This window comes from Amblyomma mixtum, chromosome 1 (genome assembly GCF_055824585.1).
Source record: "Amblyomma mixtum isolate Tamu chromosome 1, ASM5582458v1, whole genome shotgun sequence".
Classification (NCBI taxonomy): domain Eukaryota; kingdom Metazoa; phylum Arthropoda; class Arachnida; order Ixodida; family Ixodidae; genus Amblyomma; species Amblyomma mixtum.
The window spans coordinates 267,944,178-267,963,252 of record NC_143012.1 but is presented as its reverse complement, the minus strand read 5'-3'; positions in this window follow the sequence as shown (position 1 = coordinate 267,963,252).

Sequence of the window (19,075 nt, the reverse complement as noted above, 5' to 3'; positions counted from 1 at the left end):
TCCCCGTGTGTCCTTCGGTCCGTTTCTCCTGCCCCCCCCCCCCCCCCCCCCCCCCCCCACTCGTGTGATGTCCCTCCTCTTCCCTTCGGAGTTCGGAGTACGGGAGACTTCGCGAGGTCCACTTTCTTCCGGCCATAAATTTGTAGAAAGTGCGTTCTGTCCGAAGGTCGAAGCAGTTAGCGAATTCTTGAAACTTGCTTGGGCTGGGCGAGAAATGTGTCCGTCGGCAGCATGCTGACAGTACCCTCCGACCAGGCGGCTGGTGAGCGCTCCTTGTCGAGCCAATGATCCCCTCGCTGACGTCGCCGTGTCCCATGATGGGGTAACGACATGAATGGGTGGCTCCTTGCGGCCCCGACGAGGTTGCTGGCCACCGCAACCGCAGCTGAATGGCACCGCCGCAGCTGTGGTCGCCGCACCAGAGCCAAGGCAAGACAACGGTGGGGGCACGGCAGGACCATGATACCTCGACAATTACTACGAATTGTATAAATACCAAACCGTAGAATGTAGAATTGTGTGAAATAAGACAGCCGCGAACACGGTGAACGTACAAAGCGGGGGACTGCTTGACTCATCACAGACGAAAAAGCTTTCCATTTTTACGTCAAAAATCACAACTCGCCCTGTGAGAGCCCGAAAACGGACGTTTGGGAAGATGTGCGAAGGCTTTTGGGGGGGGGGGGGGGGGGGGGGGGGGCGACCACCCCCCCCCCCCGCTCCCCCCACCCCCCCTGGCGGCAGAACACGTATTTAACGAGACATTACAAATATTCTCTTGATGATCCAAGAGGATTCTCAGCTTTTTTTTTTCCGCTGGTTGGGCACATGGAGTAGGGCGCTGATTTTGACAAAGCAAACTCGAGGGACTGTTGAAAGAATCTTCAGTGCTAAATAGCGCTAGCAAACGTTACCAGTGAGTACCATTTGACCTCTATTTGCATTTAGGCTGCAGAACACACGCACTTTTTTAAACCCCAGTGGGCGGTTACGCTTGGTGTTGGGACATTCACAGCGCAGCTGATTGTTGTTTTGATTTTCCGATATCCTCTTTCTGAGATTTTGAACTAGTGGTGTGGGTGAGCTAAAGAAATTGAGGGAGACATTGTTTCCAGGGAGACACTGTCGTTTGTATTCTGCACATGCGGCTGCCACTTGAGCAGTTCGTTATGGCTGCGAGCGTGGCCTTGTGGCCCGAGCAGTGTCACGTTATACGTACTCGGGTCAATTTAGGATCGGTAGACTTTCAAGAACGAGGTCGATGCGAGTATTGCGAGATGTGGCGCCAGTGGGGCACTTACGAGCGAGAGAAACGGGGTGCCTGCCTGCCTGCCCTGCCCTGCCGTGCCTTGGCAGCAAGAAAAATAATGCATTGCTGAGAAAATCGCATTTCAAAATTTTTCCGCCACATGATTCAAACTGACGACGTACACACGGGAAAGTACACCGTGTTCGCTGTACTGATGTGAATGTTTGCAAAGCCTAGTCTTTGCGATCTGCGTTCAATAAGCTTTGTCCATGCACATCAGTCTTCTAGCGGAATTGGCCAGTGGTGGCGACATTGGTTTTACTTTTCTGTCCTTTTCAGAAAAGCTCATAAAAAGCGTCGTTTTCTGTGAAACTAGCTTCTTTGTCGCTAGAATGCGGTAAGCTATTGTACAGCTCCCTTTCAATGTTGTTGTTGTTGTAGCCTTTGACAGGATGGCAAATACCCACACTGAGGGATCGGCCAAGAATCGGCAGGTAAAGGTTGGTATTCACCTGAAGTTGAGGTTTATTTCCTTTGTTACGAAGGAGGAGCCGGGACTAAAAGCTGTGGTGACAGCTTGACAAAGGGTCCCGGCTCCTTTACATTCCCGACAGTACAGGAGGAAGACGATGGCTATACTCATACATACGTACATACATACATAAAAAAATACATAGTAAAGGCAAAAGAAAAGCACATGGGAGAGGATCACCGGGAGAGTCTACCACAAGAACGGCAGGGAGAGGGAAAATAATATATATATATATATATATATATATATATATATATATATATATATATATGAGTTTGGATTGGAGAGAGAGAGAGAGAGAAAAGAGAGATTAATTCGAAAAAGAATGTAGCATAAAAAAGAAAATACTGAAAGCTTTAGCAAGGCAGTCGATGAGATTCCAGCAAGAAATTTTGAACAGTGTCACAAACAGACCTGTGGCTGAACCCAAGCGTGGTGGCGCCAAATGATAGCAAGTGTGGGCTGCTCAAACTAAAGCAAAGTTGCTGTAAGGGCAACTCCAGCAGTCTTCTTCTCGAAGAGGTGAAACGACGACAATGGGGCCAAAAATGATCGATAGATTCAGGATCACGGCAAAATGCACAGAGGGGAGATAACGCCAAACCAGACCTGTACAGATAAAAACTTCGAGGTGGGATACGGCAGCGCAACCTCGTCAGAGATACTTCTAGCTGCCGAGATTGACAAATTTTCCTGCACCAGGAATATTTCAGATGCTGATATTCGGCCGATGTTAAAAGTGCTGTGTCTTGCGCGCTTAATAACGCTCGTCGCCGGAACCTAGATGCTGTGATATACGCTGTAGGCGGGATGATGGGCAACACGGGGCCGCCTAGGGAAGCCCTTGCGAGGTTATCCGCGATCTCATTTACAGTCACGCTGCTGTGGCCGGGTACCCATATCAAGTGAACAAGGCTCAAATGCGAAGGAAGGAGCGATAAAAAAGTGCTTAAAGTGGGACAGTCAACATGCGATGCCAGGGACGAACACAATGATAAAGAATCGGTAATGACTGCCACTGCAGAAATAGAAGGATCGAGCTTACGCAGAGCAAGAACTACTGCCAGAAACTCAGCTTGGAATGTATTGCTGCTGAAAATTTGTTGTTGTTGTTGTTGTAGCCTATGACAGAATTCGTCAGTGTCCCTTTAACCAGTCTTCTTCTTCTTCCTTCGTCCTTGCTGGTCACTGTCTGTACTACATTACTGATACGCTTCTAAAACTTCGATCCGGCTTTTACTACTGTACGGTTTTTGCGCTCTTGCGCGTTTCTACGTTATTCTTCATTCATCTATTCATCGGAGTGTCGATTCTTCATCGACACTCCGTAGTTCGCTGTGGATATGAGCTACGTACGATGAAAACCCGCTCATTTTAGAGGAAAAAAAAAGAACAACGTTCGCTGCTCGTTCCCGTCACGAGCCAAGAAGACGATCGAACGCCGCTCGCGAACAGTTCCGTCTAGCTGCTGCTCTTCAAGAAGCCCGCAACGGCCATCGATGGACCGAAGATCTACTCTCTCCTCTTCCCATGGCTCCGAAAAGTCGCACTCCAGGACGGGGAGACGGAAGAGGACGGTTCCTCCGCCAGGGCACAACCGGCCGCCCGGCGGCACCCATTTTCCGGGCAGCCATGGAAACCCGACGGGTGAAGGCAGCACAACCTCGCGCCCGCAGTCGCACGTACTCCGAAGAATGATGCCAGGTATGTGCGTTCGAGCGGTAAGTTGTTGGTGCCATTCACTGCACTGTACTGCTCTTCCTGCAGTTCACGTTGCAATGCGTGTCGAGAACCAGTCTTTATACATGTAGCTTTACATGCAGGCCTTTATCAAAAGTCATCAGGCCACAGAGTTTGCTTTCGCAGAGAAATTTAAAGCTTCAGTGATGCCATTACTGCCACACTGCACGGCTGAAATTCGAACCATGAGCACATAACTTTATCAAGGCTGTACGTTACTGAGTCACTCTGGACATTTGAATGTGGCTGCTAAGTACAGAGGGCAAAACACATCCCAAAGCTGCTGCGACCAAGAAGACAAAAAATGACGATGAAATTCTATGAGTTTAACTGCACATGTTTACATCCACATTATTTTTAACCAAATTTTATCGCTAGTTATCGCGTATTAAGCCCGAAACACACTCAGAACGTGTTCTAGACATGTGTTTTGCCCTCTGTACCTCCTCGGCAGCACTCGTCAATTGACACAAGTGCCGTTAGGCACAGATTTGCCTGCAGTGAAAGAAAAACATCCACATGATGCAGTCGACTCGAGTACTGTTACAGTAGCTGAGTGATTTGAGGGTCAGATTCGCCTAGGAATTATGTGGAGAACTGGACGGATGGACGGATGCTCTGTTGCGGTTTGCAGAATGAGCAACTAAACAAATTCACCGCACGTTTATCTTCGTATAGTCATGTGAATTTCGGCGAAAGCTGGGGAGGCGCTATATGCTGATGTGGCGTTAGATGTGGGATGTGGTGGGAGGGGTATAGACAGGCGTGATGCGCAGTCCACGGTCCAGCATGATCACCGCTCGCTGAGCTTGTCACGCCGGACGCCCGCCTTATTATAATGCGTGGGCATTACAAGAGTCGGTGCAAGCAGAAATAACGACCGCCGTCTGCGAGTAACTAGTGGCAGGTAGCCCACCTACCACGGTGGACAACCTGTCCACCAGGCTACGAGCGAACTTAGTATACGTGCTACCTATACGAACAAAGTATACTACCTCAGATATAACCAACACTAGTATGCCTCCACGTATACAAATACTTTTCGTGTGTTAACCTCGGAGATATATCGAATCTAAGTGCGCCACCTCAGATATAACGAGCCTAAGTATGCCACTTCGGATATAACGAATTTTTTGTCAACCTCGGATGTAAAGAACGTTTAGCTGCTAACGCATTCGAACGATCCACCTAGGATCACCCTAGAGTTTTAGAGCGCAGCTCCTAGACGCCCATTTTTGCATTTTGCGTCCTAGTAGTCGGCGTTGTCGGGCGCGCAATCGGCGTAACACGCCACCTGACAGGTCACCCTAAGCTTAGTCAGGCTAAGCTTAGTGGCAGGTAGTAGCAGAGCGAAACGGCGGCGAGAGAAGAGGAATGGACAACCGGAAGGTGGCTGCCATGGGAAGATCCCCGAGGGTGGCAGCGTAGTAGTAATACGCCACCTGCCAGCCGTCGCGTAAAAACACTTGGAGCTATGCTCAAATTTCACATTACCGGCTATCGGAATTGTATGCCAGTTTTTTTCTTTTTTTGAACAGCTCATCCATCACCGGGCAACGCATATCACAGCGATATGGTTTCGCCGCACGAGCCTAGAGAGCTGTCACTATAAAATAAGCACGCTGCATTTGCAGCCCGCTGAATAGCGTTCGCAACAATAAAGATCCTGGAGATCAGCTGCGATCCCTGTTGGGGGCCATGTGGCCGCCTCTGTGAAAGACTGAGAACTTCGAGGCATTTATACTTCGTCGTAATTTAATAGAACCTCAGTGTGAATGATACTTTGAGCTCATATTTCGTTAGAACTCAGTGTAAAAACATCAAATTATCCGAATTAAGCCGCAGCACTCCACTACAGCGCGCCTCTTAAGCTCACAGTGTAACCTTGGTACGCACATATGGCGTTCCTCCCCAAGTGGGTACATTTTTTAATACTTTACACATACATATACTCATGATATGTGTTCTAGGAGCAACAGTGTGTATACCTAAACATATCTGCCGGTTTGCCGTGCCCCCATCGGCAGGTCGGAAAGGTGACCGCATCCGACCAGCTGGCAATCACAAGGCGGGCTGCGATCCTGGAAGCACACACTTAGGGAGTACCGATCCAACCAGACCCGCGGACGCAGTGCCGCCCCTCGTGGGTACCCAGGGTGGCGTCGGGACCTCGGGCAACGTTGAAGGAGCCGTGCTGTCGCCACCGTCCGGCTGGATCCAGTCGGGAGCGCTCGGCTCCATGCCACAGCTGTCGTCTGGAAGCAGCCCGACGAGTACCGAGGAACCGTGCCCTGGGCAGCCCGCCTGCCACAGCAATCCGTACTCCGACCAGGATCGCCCAAAATCACCCCCGGTGTGTGCATTTCTCGTGCACTCGACGTGAGAGATATAGCCTGGACTGCATGCAAATGTTTGGGAAGAAAATTTACGCATTGTTTTGAGCGGTCGGTGTCCTATGAAGCATTCGCCGCGCGTGTAGTCCAAAGAAATGATGGCATGAGGAATTCGTCAAGATGGAAACTGGGCATGGTGCCTTTGAAGCCACGTGATGTAGCAGAATTTCATTCCTAATATTAATAAGACGCTTAACCGCGTGTCAGCAGGAGCATTGGTACCACTGCTTCCGAAGCTAGCTCTTCTGGTGCATCGAAGACTATAGGCGCAACACTTAATAGGGGCCTAGAGCCCTTTTCAACAGATATATAAAATGTTTGAGGTATGAAGGTACCCTTTCTTTTGAACCAAAACCGAAACTGATCCCTGAAATTATACATATTAAACGATCTAATTTGCATTGGTGGATAATATGTGAAGTTCCAGGCTTACTGATGTAGTACGCACTGTCTACAGTGAGAAAATTCCACCAATAAACATACCATCATGGAGTATACAAAGCGCTTAGCGACTGAAACATAACAAATTTGTACACTTCGGTGTTATCTCCCCAGAACGCAGAAGCAGCTGGGCCATAATGTGGACAGGTCCAGTGTAGTACAGTGATTTTAATCCGATTCCATTGCAGTCCAGATTTTCGCGGACCCAATTTTGGGGCCACACTTCATGCCAGCACTTTTGAATCTGCACTGCAGAGCGTCACCTGGCTCCTAACGAATGTCCACGCTCGCCCATTAGGAAAACGAAGCCACGCTTGCCTTTACAAGCTTACACTTCATGCACGGCCTCATATGCATGAGGATAAGCCATTCATGTCATACAAATGAACACAAAGCATGACGAACAACAGGACGGAGCAGTAGGCGAAGGTGAAGACAGCCTCGTAGATCATAGGTACTTCTGAAGAGGGTGAATGGGAACGCATTTATGCAGCTGTGGCACCCAGAGTTAAGCGCTTGTATTAGCAATTTTTAACCATATACCTGCCATTAGCGGAAGAAACACCACCACACCCCGCGTTCGCTCTTTGATGTGGGCAAATGCCCTGAGATCGGGGAACGTGGTGTTGCTTCAGCCAATTAGAAAAAAATGGGAAGAACAAAAACAGTGAAATCCGGAAAGAGTTGTTATATTATAATGTCTCAGCTACCCACTAAACGGTAGCCTCAGCGTTACACGAAATTACACGGTCGGGCTTAAGTGGAGGAAAGGCCATGGTTGACATGAACGTGCTCGGCGTGTAGTAAATTTGTGAAACAGTTACAAGCCCAAAGAACAAGGACTGAGTCGACGTGGAAAAAAAGTATTGTTCTTTTAGTCCAGTAAATATGTCCCGTTGTTCTGTGCATTTTTCAATACCAATGACAGTTTTGACAGGTTTGAACCAGCTCTAAGCACCCGTTTCTGGGTTTCGTAGTCGCAGGTAGGGGCAATCGGTGGGTATGTTGCCATGAAAACCGCTCTGAGGATGGTTACTACGGAAGGAGGGCATCACGTGAGTGGAGGAATACATAACCATGCAGTGGGTAGTTTCCGTCGGAAAAATCGGGAATATGGTTACCGTGGAAGGAGGAGGGTGTGGTGAGAGCGGACGAATCCCCATCTGGAGGATGGTTACCGTAGAAAGAGGAGGGTATGGCCAGAGCGTAAGAAGGCGCAACTGGGGGGGTGGTTGTAGTGAGGTCCATCTGCAGCAGCTGCTGTGAAACGTGCAGCTCGAGGAGAGGGTCATCGGTGGCGCCGTGCAACTTTAGAGCACAGGACTGAGAGAAGAGCTAGCCGAAACACAAGCATGTATGGAAAACTAAATACAGCGCTCTCGAACTACACAGTCACTCAAATATTCTCAACCTCAACATTGCATAAAATATAAATACCTTAACAGCTGTCGCTAAATCTCTCGTTACACAGTGGTAACCGTCCTGCCGCTTTTTCTTATCTCTCTCCAGACCACCCAGAAGCCGGCAACGCGTGTGAAGCTCATTCTGTGCGCACTTGCCGCCACTGTCTTCACGGCGCTCGCAGCGCTGGCGATCGCCATTGTCGCCTGGTACTCTCCAGAGACCCTGTCGACTGCATGCAAGACGCACGCCTGTGTCGCCTACGCGGCCCGGCTCCTCCTGTCCATCAACGAATCGGTGAACCCGTGCAAGAGCTTCACGCGCTTTGTTTGCGACGGCTGGCAGAAGAGAAACGAGCACGACGTTTGGGTGAGCCAGTTCATGCCTATGCTCGACAAGGTAACCACGGCGCTGAACAACATCGACGTGCCACAGACGGGACAGAACCAGGAGCAACGAGCGGCCATCATCTACCGCAGCTGCGCCGATGTGCTCGAAGGTAAAGAAGACGAGCTTTCTGTCGTCAAGGGGGCGCTGTTAGAAGCAGGCATCATGTGGCCGCAGCCTTCCAAGGATGCAGACGTGCTGTACACACTTCTTCACAGCTCTCTGAAGCTGGGATGGGATGTGCTGCTCGATGTTGATGTGGAACCCAGCGGCGGAGCGATTACGCTAGTTCCCGGCAAGTTCCTCCGTTTCGTACTGGCCAAACACGAGCACTTGGAGACAACCGAGAAGAAAGAAGAGTATTTCGAATTCCTCAAGAAACGCTTCCAACGCGAAGGTACGTTGCCAATAACGTACGAGGAAAATCAGGCATTGGAGGAACCAGCACTGAGCGAACTGTCCCATGCTCATAACAAAATATCTGACGAGCAACGTGTTGACATTTTCCTGAATGCGTCAGATGTGGGTCTAACCGAAGATCATTGGACAGAGACGCTTCAAAGACTTAACATCAGCCTGGCTAGTAGTGTTTTGCAGACAACCACAACGCCCTACTATCTGGAGACAATCTTGAGCCTCTGGAGAGTGAACGGCTCCGACTCCTTCCATACCTTAGTCTCCTGGTGTATTATTCAAGTTGCGGCTCTTTTCGCAAACAAAGACCTGATATTCAATTATTACGACCAAGACTACAGCACGGCGCAAATGTACCACAAAATTTTTTGCTTAGCCAAAGCTATGTTCTTCTCAATGCGCGCCCCATTTGACCGATATAACACGGATGTCCTACAAGGCAGTGCACTTGCTGTTGCCAAAAGACTTGCCATGTCAGTGTTTAATTCTTACTTCCGCCTACTTTCCAACTGGAACTCTTTTGATGAGAATATAACTGAGGCCAGTATCAGAAGGCTCCATGAAATGGTTTTCCGTAACTTCGAGCAGCACATCAAGGAGGCTGACACCCTGGCTCGAGGCCAGCTACCAGATATGTCTGACTCATTCGTGTGGAACTGGCAACAGTCGGTGCACATGAAAAAGGTACCAGAAATAGACCGTGCGGTGCAAGCCCTGTACAGCTTGAGGTACTTTTTCCTGTCCTTCAAAGACAAAGACTTCCAACTGATGCCGTACGCTTTGTCCTACCCACTCTTCGATTCCCAGCTGCCCTCATCTGTGAACTACGGCGGCCTCGGATACGAGATTGCCAGAGCACTGGGGAAATTATTTCTTCATTTCAACTCAGAAAATTCGTCACAAGTTCAGTCGGCCAAAGAGTGCATAAAAACAGGCCCGTTCAGTGGCATACACAACATCGAAGACTTGCTGACAGAAGTTTTTAGCTTTGGAGTTGTGGCGCACGCCTACGAGATGGAGGATCCTGCTTTGGATAACGCGGTGCTCGGGTTGGAGAAGTACAGTGGTCTTCAGTTGTTCTTTATCGCTCTGTGTTACATCGGTTGTGATGGCAGCAGTGGCACCAATGGCAAAGCTTTGTGCGACCTGCTTCTGCAGAACATACCAGAATTCGTCAAAGCGTTTCACTGCCAACCCGGAGACGCAATGAACTCTACAAAGAAGTGTCAAATGCTGTGAACATAGGGATGTGGTCGGCAGTTCTCAAAAGACTTTTACGCTTCAATTTTGGATGTAGAACTTAATTCTGTTTTCATTACTTTCTTTTTCTATTAACACTGCTGTCAATCGCGCACTAGCGAGAAATACTTGCGTATATCTTATTTCTTTTTACAGATTTAGAAAACTGCTTTAACACTACCGAGAGTTGTTAGCAGGCGCGTTACTGTATGCTTTTGAAAGTAAGCAAGCCGCAGATTGCTGAAGGGTTCACGTACTTGAGATGGTTTTGATAACCCGTAGTTGGTGATGGGTATGCACCAAGTCTTGCTCTGTGATATCGCAGCATTGCTAAGCGATGTCAGCTAATTGGACTATGAGCGCTCCGCGGGGATTTGCATGCAATACTGTTCAGGTCGGCTAAAACTGATATGATGACCTGCAACAGTGCTGTGGACAAAATACTATGATCATTCAAGCGTGCCATTCAGGCCGGTTCTTGAAACTGGCTTGACCCTGCGTCTACCACCAAAAAGTATACCATGTGGCGCTTGTAGTAGCTTTTGTGGCCAGGTTGTTCATGTGGTTTCGTATTAATCTTGGATAGGAGATGAAATATACCCTAAATTCCGGCTTGTCGATGTTGTAAACATTCTGGGAAATCTTGGCAGATTTCAGCTAGACTGCTGGCACTGCCACAAGTTTTGCAAGTGGAATAAATGTTGAGTGCATATTTCGCTCTTCTCTTTTCAAGGGCACCGATTTGTAACATTTATTGGTCAGTTGTAGGAGTGCGGAACGTTGTTCCGCCATTGTGCTGCAAGCTATTAGTGTGAGCGCACAAAACCTCCGTAATGTCGACAAGTTTTCCGGGTTGTCTAGAGACTGTAGTGAATTCGTGCACATGGGCTAATAAAGTAAACCCTGGCATGATGAATGTGCACTAAAGCCTAAACAAAAAATTTCCAGTTCCTTGCCGTATACCCTGCAAAAAGTGGAGCCAGCCTAAATGCTATGAAAGCTCTGCTGTGTGCTCTGCTACGTACAGGCTACAGAGAGTCACTGCGGAAACACATTCTCACACTATTGGAAATTTATTACCGCACAATACATTATAGGATCATGATAATGCCAAGTCCAACAATATGCAACTGTTTATTGATGGTTTTGCGTCAGCATTATAAGCGCCGTCGGAACTCACCACCACTCTGATAGCGTCTTCTACGGTGTTCGGCTCTTGAGCCCAAGGATGTGGAACAAGTCTCGCCACGACGCCTCGCTTCGATGTGGGAAAAATGCAAAAGCTACCAGAGTTGTTGAGCAACTTCACTATACATTAAACTCTCGGGGAGTTTAAACATCGAAAGTGATCTGAAGCCCACGACAATGGCGCCTCTTTCTCCTTTCTCCCACCACTGCATTCCTTTCGTCACACCACGGTTGGTGGGTTGCGTCCACCAAGACTACAGTGTTTCTCCAAACTCATCTGGCAACCTAGAGGTTTGCGCGATGATGATTATGATGATAATGATGGTGATGATGTAAGACAATTATTGGGTCCAATAAGCAAATCTGCGCTGTCTGCGTGGGGCCCAGCATCTGGTGCTTGCAGCGGCTGCTGTCGGACTGGCCCGGTCCATCAGCTTGCACTCGTTGTCCAGGTCTGAGCTGGACAGCACAGCTTCCCATTGGGCATGGTTGCGATAGAAGAGAGTTCTCTCAGTTGGTATGGTACAGGTAACGCTAACACTCAGTTGGTATGGTCAGGTGGATAACACTCAGCTGGTATGGTACAGGTAACGCTATTCATTAGTGTAGGAATATGTTAGGGTAAAGTGTGGGGTGTAGTTAGTGCAGGAAGCGCAGATCAATCAATCAATCAATCAATCAATCAATCAATCAATCAATCAATCAATCAATCAATCAGCATTTTATTTTCTCTATATTAGAGAAGGAGACAGGACTAAAAGCTCGGAAGCTTGACAGAGGTCCTGCCCCCTTTTTTCACGCTGGCATTGCAACAGACAAGCGGCAATAAATTCTGCGCTATACATTATAGCACAAAAGAAAATAACACACCTTGAAAAAAAAAAGCAAAAAGTACCAACACAAAAATACATTCAGCGTCATGACACAAACTTGTTCAGAAAAAATTTCTTAATAACAGTATTTGAATGCTGGAAAGGGTCAAACATTTCTTTAAGTTATTTAATAGCACTGGCAGCGTATACGAGATAGATTGTTGATGAGTATATGATGAGTATATGGAGTGGTTTGTGCTGTCGCCAGGCGACCGTCTCGTCTCCCCTGAGTCACTTGTGGGTGTCTCTGCTGGGCCAAACATTGATGCTTGAGTAGATCCATGCTGGTTTGGTACATGACTCCGCAGAGGGAGTGCGGTGGATGTTGGTTCCTGGAGCTGGATGGCACTTGTGCGGGCAACAGCGTGTGTGCACCGGTTGCCAGGAAGTGCCTCATGGCCAGGGATCCAGTACTACCTTGGATGAGGTGGTGACATAGGATCTGAGGTCTCTGGCCACGTACTGGGATACGAAGCTGTTGCGGTAATTTCGACAAGCTGCTTGCGAGTCTGTGCTGATGCTTGCGGCGTCACTGGGGGACTGGAGACAAAGGCTGGTGCTCTCGATGCTTTTTCCGCTTTCAATGTGGTGGCTGGTATTAATGCTGTCGCGACCATATCCAGTGCTTGGTCAATTACGCTAATGGTGGTGGCTTTGCAGTCAGGGTGGTGAGCTGCGCCTCTATAGCAGATTTGTGTTAATTTGCTGTAGACGCGACCCAGCGCATTGACTCGCGCCTTCCTTTGTCCAGCGCTACAGCAGGCGTAGCGACTCAGCGTGGCAAGCTCAGCGGAGACCAGCTACCAAGTGACAAGAGGTTTTTGGGCGTTTGGTGCCCAGCTTTCGCTGGTCGCAAGCCAGAGAATGGGTCGGAGCCAAAGGTTCACAAACAAAACAAAGTTTATACTGCAAAGAGACGATACAGAGGATTTCACAATCACTAGTACAAACACATACAAAGTGATTAACAAAACAATGCAACGCGTGCAAAGTTAAACTCGAAAGAGAGACTACAGTACAAAGGCAATATTGCACCTAAAGTGCACCAACACAAGAGAGAGAGGTAAACAAATAAAACACAATTTGTTCACCGGGCACTGCGGCAGTCCGACGACCAGAGTTCCACGACGATGCCGTCCCGCAGACTGGCGAACGTTGCCTCGTTGGTCCGATGCTGGCCGACTGGTGTTTTCCCGGGAGTCGAACGGGCGCGCTTCGATGAAGCTTCAACGGCGGTCCGGACTAATTTGACAGCGTTCAACGTCCTTCTTTTATAGGCTCGCTCTCACGTCTGTTTGTTATACGCGCCAAAGTAGGCGCGCACATACACGCAGCATCTCCCGTGTAGTTTCCCTTCCTTTCTCTCGCCGGCCGCGCGTCCTCATTGGTTAAAGTCGGGAGACGTTTCGAGAAGGTTCGGGCTAGTTCTGGCGTGGCGCCGCCGCCGACGGGCGAGGGGGACGTATCTTAGTGCACGCAAGGCTACGCCCTTTTCCCCCGGTCAGCAGTAGAAGCCATTCGCATGTTCGAGAGAAATCTTCGGCATGGCCTCCCCGCACAACTGAACGAAATCCCGGGGCTGAACCACACATTATACGCAGATGATCTGACTCTGTGGATGTGCAGGGGCAGTGACGGCCAAATTGAACAGACGCTCCAGCGAGCAATCGATGTTACAGAAAGGTACTTAGAACCGATCGGGCTAAGGTGTTCAGCCGAAAAATCGGAAGCGCTCTTCCTCCCCCCAATGCGATCGCCCCAGCGTCCGCGTATAAAGCAGGACGGACCATATAACCCGGGAATCACACTCAGGGTCAACGGTAACATTATACAAACGGTGGCAAGCATTAAAGTTCTTGGACTACGAATTCAGGCCAACGGCAGGAACTCGGAAACTATTCAGAGGCTAGAGGCCAGCACAAGCAAACTTGTAGACTCCTGAAACGGATTGCAAACAAACATGCAGGTATGAAAGAAGCTAACCTCCTCAGGCTAGTCCAATCTTTCGTAATCAGTAGGATAGTCTACGTGGCGCCATATCTGCGGCTTCACAAGGCAGAAAAAGACAAACTCGACATTCTCATTCGCAAAGGGATAAAAACGGCACTAGGTTTACCACCCAATACATCGACGAGCAGGATTATGAACTGGGTGTTTCCAATACCCTCGAAGAGCTCATTGAGGCTGCAACAACCTCGCAATACCAGAGACTGTTGCGCAGCCGTACCGGTCACAACCATTCTGGAGAAGCTAGGGCATGAGCCACGAGCATGCTCCAGACGTACTGAAAAGGTTCCTACACAGGTTAGAGACAAATTAAAGATACCTCCACTCCCAAAAAACATGCATCCCATCTACCATGAGAGCCGGAGGAGGGATAGAGCAGTAGCTTTGCAAGCCCGATTTGATGGCAGACAGGACGTCTTGTATACAGATGCTGCAGAATGCGCGGACGGTACGGGGCGCGTTTCGGTAACAACCAGGGAAAACGAGGGCCCGGTAGCGTGCTGCAGCACCCGAAACTCGACCGCAACGGAGGCGGAAGAGCTGGCCATTGCGCTGGCTCTAACTCAAAAACAGGTCAAAATTATTGTCAGTGACTCAAAGTCAGCGATCAGAAACTTTGACGCGGGCTGCATTTCAGCTGTAGCAGCACGAGTGCTGGCTGGTGCCCCACCACCGGCAGAACAGGTCGCGCTCATTTGGACACCGGCGCACCAGGGGTTGAGGGGGAACGAGAAAGCGCACACACTGGCCCGAAGATTAGCTACCTTCCGGGATCCCAGGGGTGTCTCATACGCAACCCCATCCCCCTCGCGAGATGAAGAGCCCCTACGGTTCGATGAGATTCCTAATACATACCAAGAAATTCTAAATCATTACAAATTAGGCAGAGCGACATTTCCAAAACCGAATAGACAACTCACTAAAAGCGAAGAGGTCGTGTGGCGCAAGCTTCAAACTGGAGTTTTCCCAAACCCGCAGCTCTATAGTAAGTGGCACCCGGAGATTTTCAGCCCCAGGTGCAAGCGTTGCGAGGGCATAGCGGACATGGTCCATATGATATGGAAATGTCCTAGCTTTGGAGAGCCTTACAGAACTGCTGAGTCCTGGGAGGCACTGCTTCTGAAAGAGGACGAAAAAGAACAACGCACTGTCATCCGTCTCACCCTGGCCGCTGCCGAGATCCAGGAGATTCCGCTGGGACCGAGCTGCGACTCGGATCCGGGTCAACCTTTTGACGGGTGTCAATAAATGTTATTTCTCTCTCTCTCGGCATGGATGACTCATTCCCTCCGTGCACGCCGTGTCGGTGAGCGGAGGTGGAGGGGAGAGAGAGCCAGAGCTCAGGCTCAGCGGGGGTTTTCCTTCTCCCCCGTTCGGCTCACGCCGGCGAGACGCCGTGCGCGCGGCGCTGTTTTTGCTTTGTTTGTTTCCAAAATGCGCCGAATTTTGTGACAGCGAGTCAGGCGCCTAATTTGGCTTGCAAGGTAGGATTGCGTTATTTATGTGGCCTTGTTATGGAAAAGATGGCTTTCAGAAAGATTTTTTTTTTCCCACAAGTGTGGTTCACAGGTTTTGTCTTCACCCGCTGCTCTGCAAAAAAAAAAAAAAATAAAAGCGCGGGGAGTGATACGCCAGTCGCCCTTCATTGCACTCCTCTTCGAAAAATTGACAGATGATTAGGACTGTCAGAAATGCGAAATTTAAGCGCAGCTCTTCACACGCTACCTGCCATTGCTGGCAGGTGGCGTGTTACACTGCTAGCCCATCCTCCCATGACAGCCACCTTCTGGTTGTCCATTCCTCTGCTCTCGCTGTGGCGTGTTATGCTGACGATGAAGATTCTAATGCGGAATCCATGAACAAACGCCCAAATCCACGCCTTAAAAGGAGAGCAGCCCCTGTGTGAACATTGGACGCGGTTGCTGCCTTCTTTAGAGATCACGCGTGGAGGACATTTGTCAAAAGGGTACAATTGTGGCTTTTGTCTCATCAACACCCGTCTGTAGCTCATCAGCAAAAAACAAAAAGTAAACTATTCTTACTCGTATCCGAGTTTCAAAGAGACTGCAAAAGGGTAGCTTGATTCTCACATTCTCCCCTTTTTTGTACAGAGCAGGGGTCCCCCAACATTCGCAAGAACATATTTACCGTATTTTCCGGTGTATAAGATGCACCCTTGTATAAGACGCACTCGCCATATAAGCAGGCTGTTATTGAAAACGTTGATATATAAGACGCACCCGTGTATAAGACACACCCCAATTTACCCAGTTAGGCTAGTGAGGCTTAATTAGATATGCTTGTGCGACCATCGCGAAATTCACCGTACCTTTAAGCAACGCTAAGTGATCGATAAAGGCAACACTCACGCCATACCCGCCCACATTTTAGCAAAAAAGGATAAAAAAAAAGATGCCCAGGCTTAGCTTGGTTAAGCCAAGAATGCGTTGCATATTGCGCGGTCTTTTTGCGCGAGGTATTGCTTCGCGGCACTCGATTTTCTCAGCAGCTTTTCCTCCGTGCCGTATGGATGGATAGGAGCGCCCCCTTTGAAACGGGGCGGTGGCAACCGCCACCATGCTCAGCCGTTTTTTTTGTTTTTCTTTTCTTTATTTTTTTTTCCTTGTTTACTGTGGTTGCAATTCTCACCAAGAATCGCCATCATCTTTACCTACGGTTTTTCCTCCGGCTGTCGTGACGTCACGTCATGTGGTTTGGTGGCTGCCCGGCCGCGCCCAAGGGCTGAACTGAGTGATTGCAATATGCTACGCATAAAAATGAAAGAACTCTCCTTATGTCCATAACAACATTTTATTTTTACTTAAAACCTTCGAAGCCTTCATCTTCAGATGCGTTATGATAGTGCATCCGAAACCCTTACCTTCTCGCACCTGAATATGCAATCAGCCTGAAATACGAGTGATGAATTTTGTGCATTTCTAGAACAATTTGACTTTGATTTCACAGTCATCATGATGACTGAAACGTGGTACAGTGACACCAGTGATGTTATGCATCTCAATGGTTACAACCCATTAGTTTTGAACCGTGAATGTAAGCGCGGCAGTGGTGTTTGTCTATATCTTAAATGTGGAAATGGCTATGAAATTATGAGTGACTTATCACTGTCAACTGATCATTATGAAGCTATTTGTGTAAAGAGTGGCAATTTTGTGTTCTCTGTCATGTACAGGCCACCCGAAGGTGACCTAAACAAGTTCTTTAGTTATTTAGATTTGGTGTTTTCCTCTGTAAATCAGTGTAACTACACAATGGTTCTTGGTGGTGACCTTAACATCGACATTCTCTCTTGCACCGCGAAACAAAAAGAGTTTTTAATGATCCTTGAGTCGCATTCATTTTACAACGTTGTAGAAACCCCTACACGCGTTACTGCAAATAGTGCAACGGCAATTGACTTATTTATTACTAATATTCTTGATAATAATATACTTAGTGGTACTGTAACAGCAGCAATTAGTGATCATTTACCTATATTTCTGGTTGCCGATCAGAAACTTATACCCGCAAAAAATTGCATGCAAAGTTTTATCATTCAGGATGTTACAGAAAATACACTTCAGCTGTTTCGAAACGAAATAGCTATCACACACTGGCATGACTTGCTATGTTACTCTTCGCCCAATGACGCACATGACCATTTTATTTCACTGTTTTCTTCAATACACAAGAAACATTTTCCATATAAAGTAGTAAAGAAACCCAAACGGGCACGAAAGCCCTGGATGACTAATAAATTACTAAAAATGATAAAGGTTAAAACAAGGATGTATCACAATTTTCTTGAGAGTTGTGACCCTTGAAGTTCTAGAAGATTTTAGAAAATACCGAAACTTGTTAAACAAGTGTTTGAAGCATGCAAAACGCGACTATTATACACGTATCTGACGGAATTATGGATTCTAGACAAGCATGGAAGAAACTGAGTTCAATTCTACCTTCCAGGTATCAGACAAGAACTTTGGAATTAAAAATAGATGGCCAAAAGTACGAGGGAAAAGCTCTAGCAGAAAAATTCAATGATTATTTTCTCTCATTAGTCGAGAGTCCTTACAACACCGACGCCCAGCGATATCTATCTGCCCCAGTACAACATTCCGTTTTTTTTTAACCCTACTGACGAGTGTGAAGTCCTGAATTTATTCCATGCTTTGAAGAGAAGCAAATGCGAGGATATAGATGGAATAAAAATGCAGCCGGTTAGCTTTGTCATTGACCTTATTGCCCCATACCTAACCCATATTTACAACCTAGTTTTGTATACCGGTGTATTTCCAGAGAAACTGAAGACTGCTAAAGTGACAGTAGTGTACAAAAGTGGAGAAAAAGATAACTTAGGAAATTATAGGCCAATATCAATAATACCAATATTTTCAAAACCACTCGAGAAAATCATCTTTATAAGACTCACTGGTTTCTTTGATGCTAACTCTGTTATTACATCATCGCAATATGGCTTCCGGACAGGTAGATCTACTGAGACAGCTCTACTTCACCAAAAAGAATTAATTTTAGATAATATTGAAAGGAAGCAACTAAAACTAGGACTATTTGTGGATTTCTCCAAGGTGTTTGACAGAATCAATCATAATATCCTACTAGAGAAACTGTCTTGCTATGGTGTTCGTGGTATTTCTTTTAATTTGGTTCAAAGTTACTTGACAAATCGACATCAAGCAATATGTATAGGAAATGAAATGTCCTCATTACAAAAAAATAAGTATGGCGTACCTCAGGGGAGTATTCTCGGCCCACTGTTTTTCAATGCTTACATCAATGACCTTGTATCTCTAGATAGCACCATAAATTATGTTATATACGCCGACGACACCAGTACATTTTTTACAGGAAGCAATGCAAATGACCTTGTCAAATCCGCCAACCTATTCTTGGACAAACTATGTAAATGGTCAAGAGCTAATAACCTAAAAATAAACTGTTCCAAAACAAAAGTAGTTCTCTTTCAAGCTAAACAAACAAATGTTCGCATTAATCCACTGAAGTTCAATAATACTGAAATAGAATTTTCTTCATCAGCAAAATCCCTGGGTGTCGTTTTTGATGAAAACATGCTATGGGATTTTCATGCCGAAAACATACAAACTAAACTGTGCAAAGCATTAGGTATATTGAGAAAAGTACATTTTTTACCTGTCCCTCAAAAACTAATGCTCTATAACACGCTTTTTGC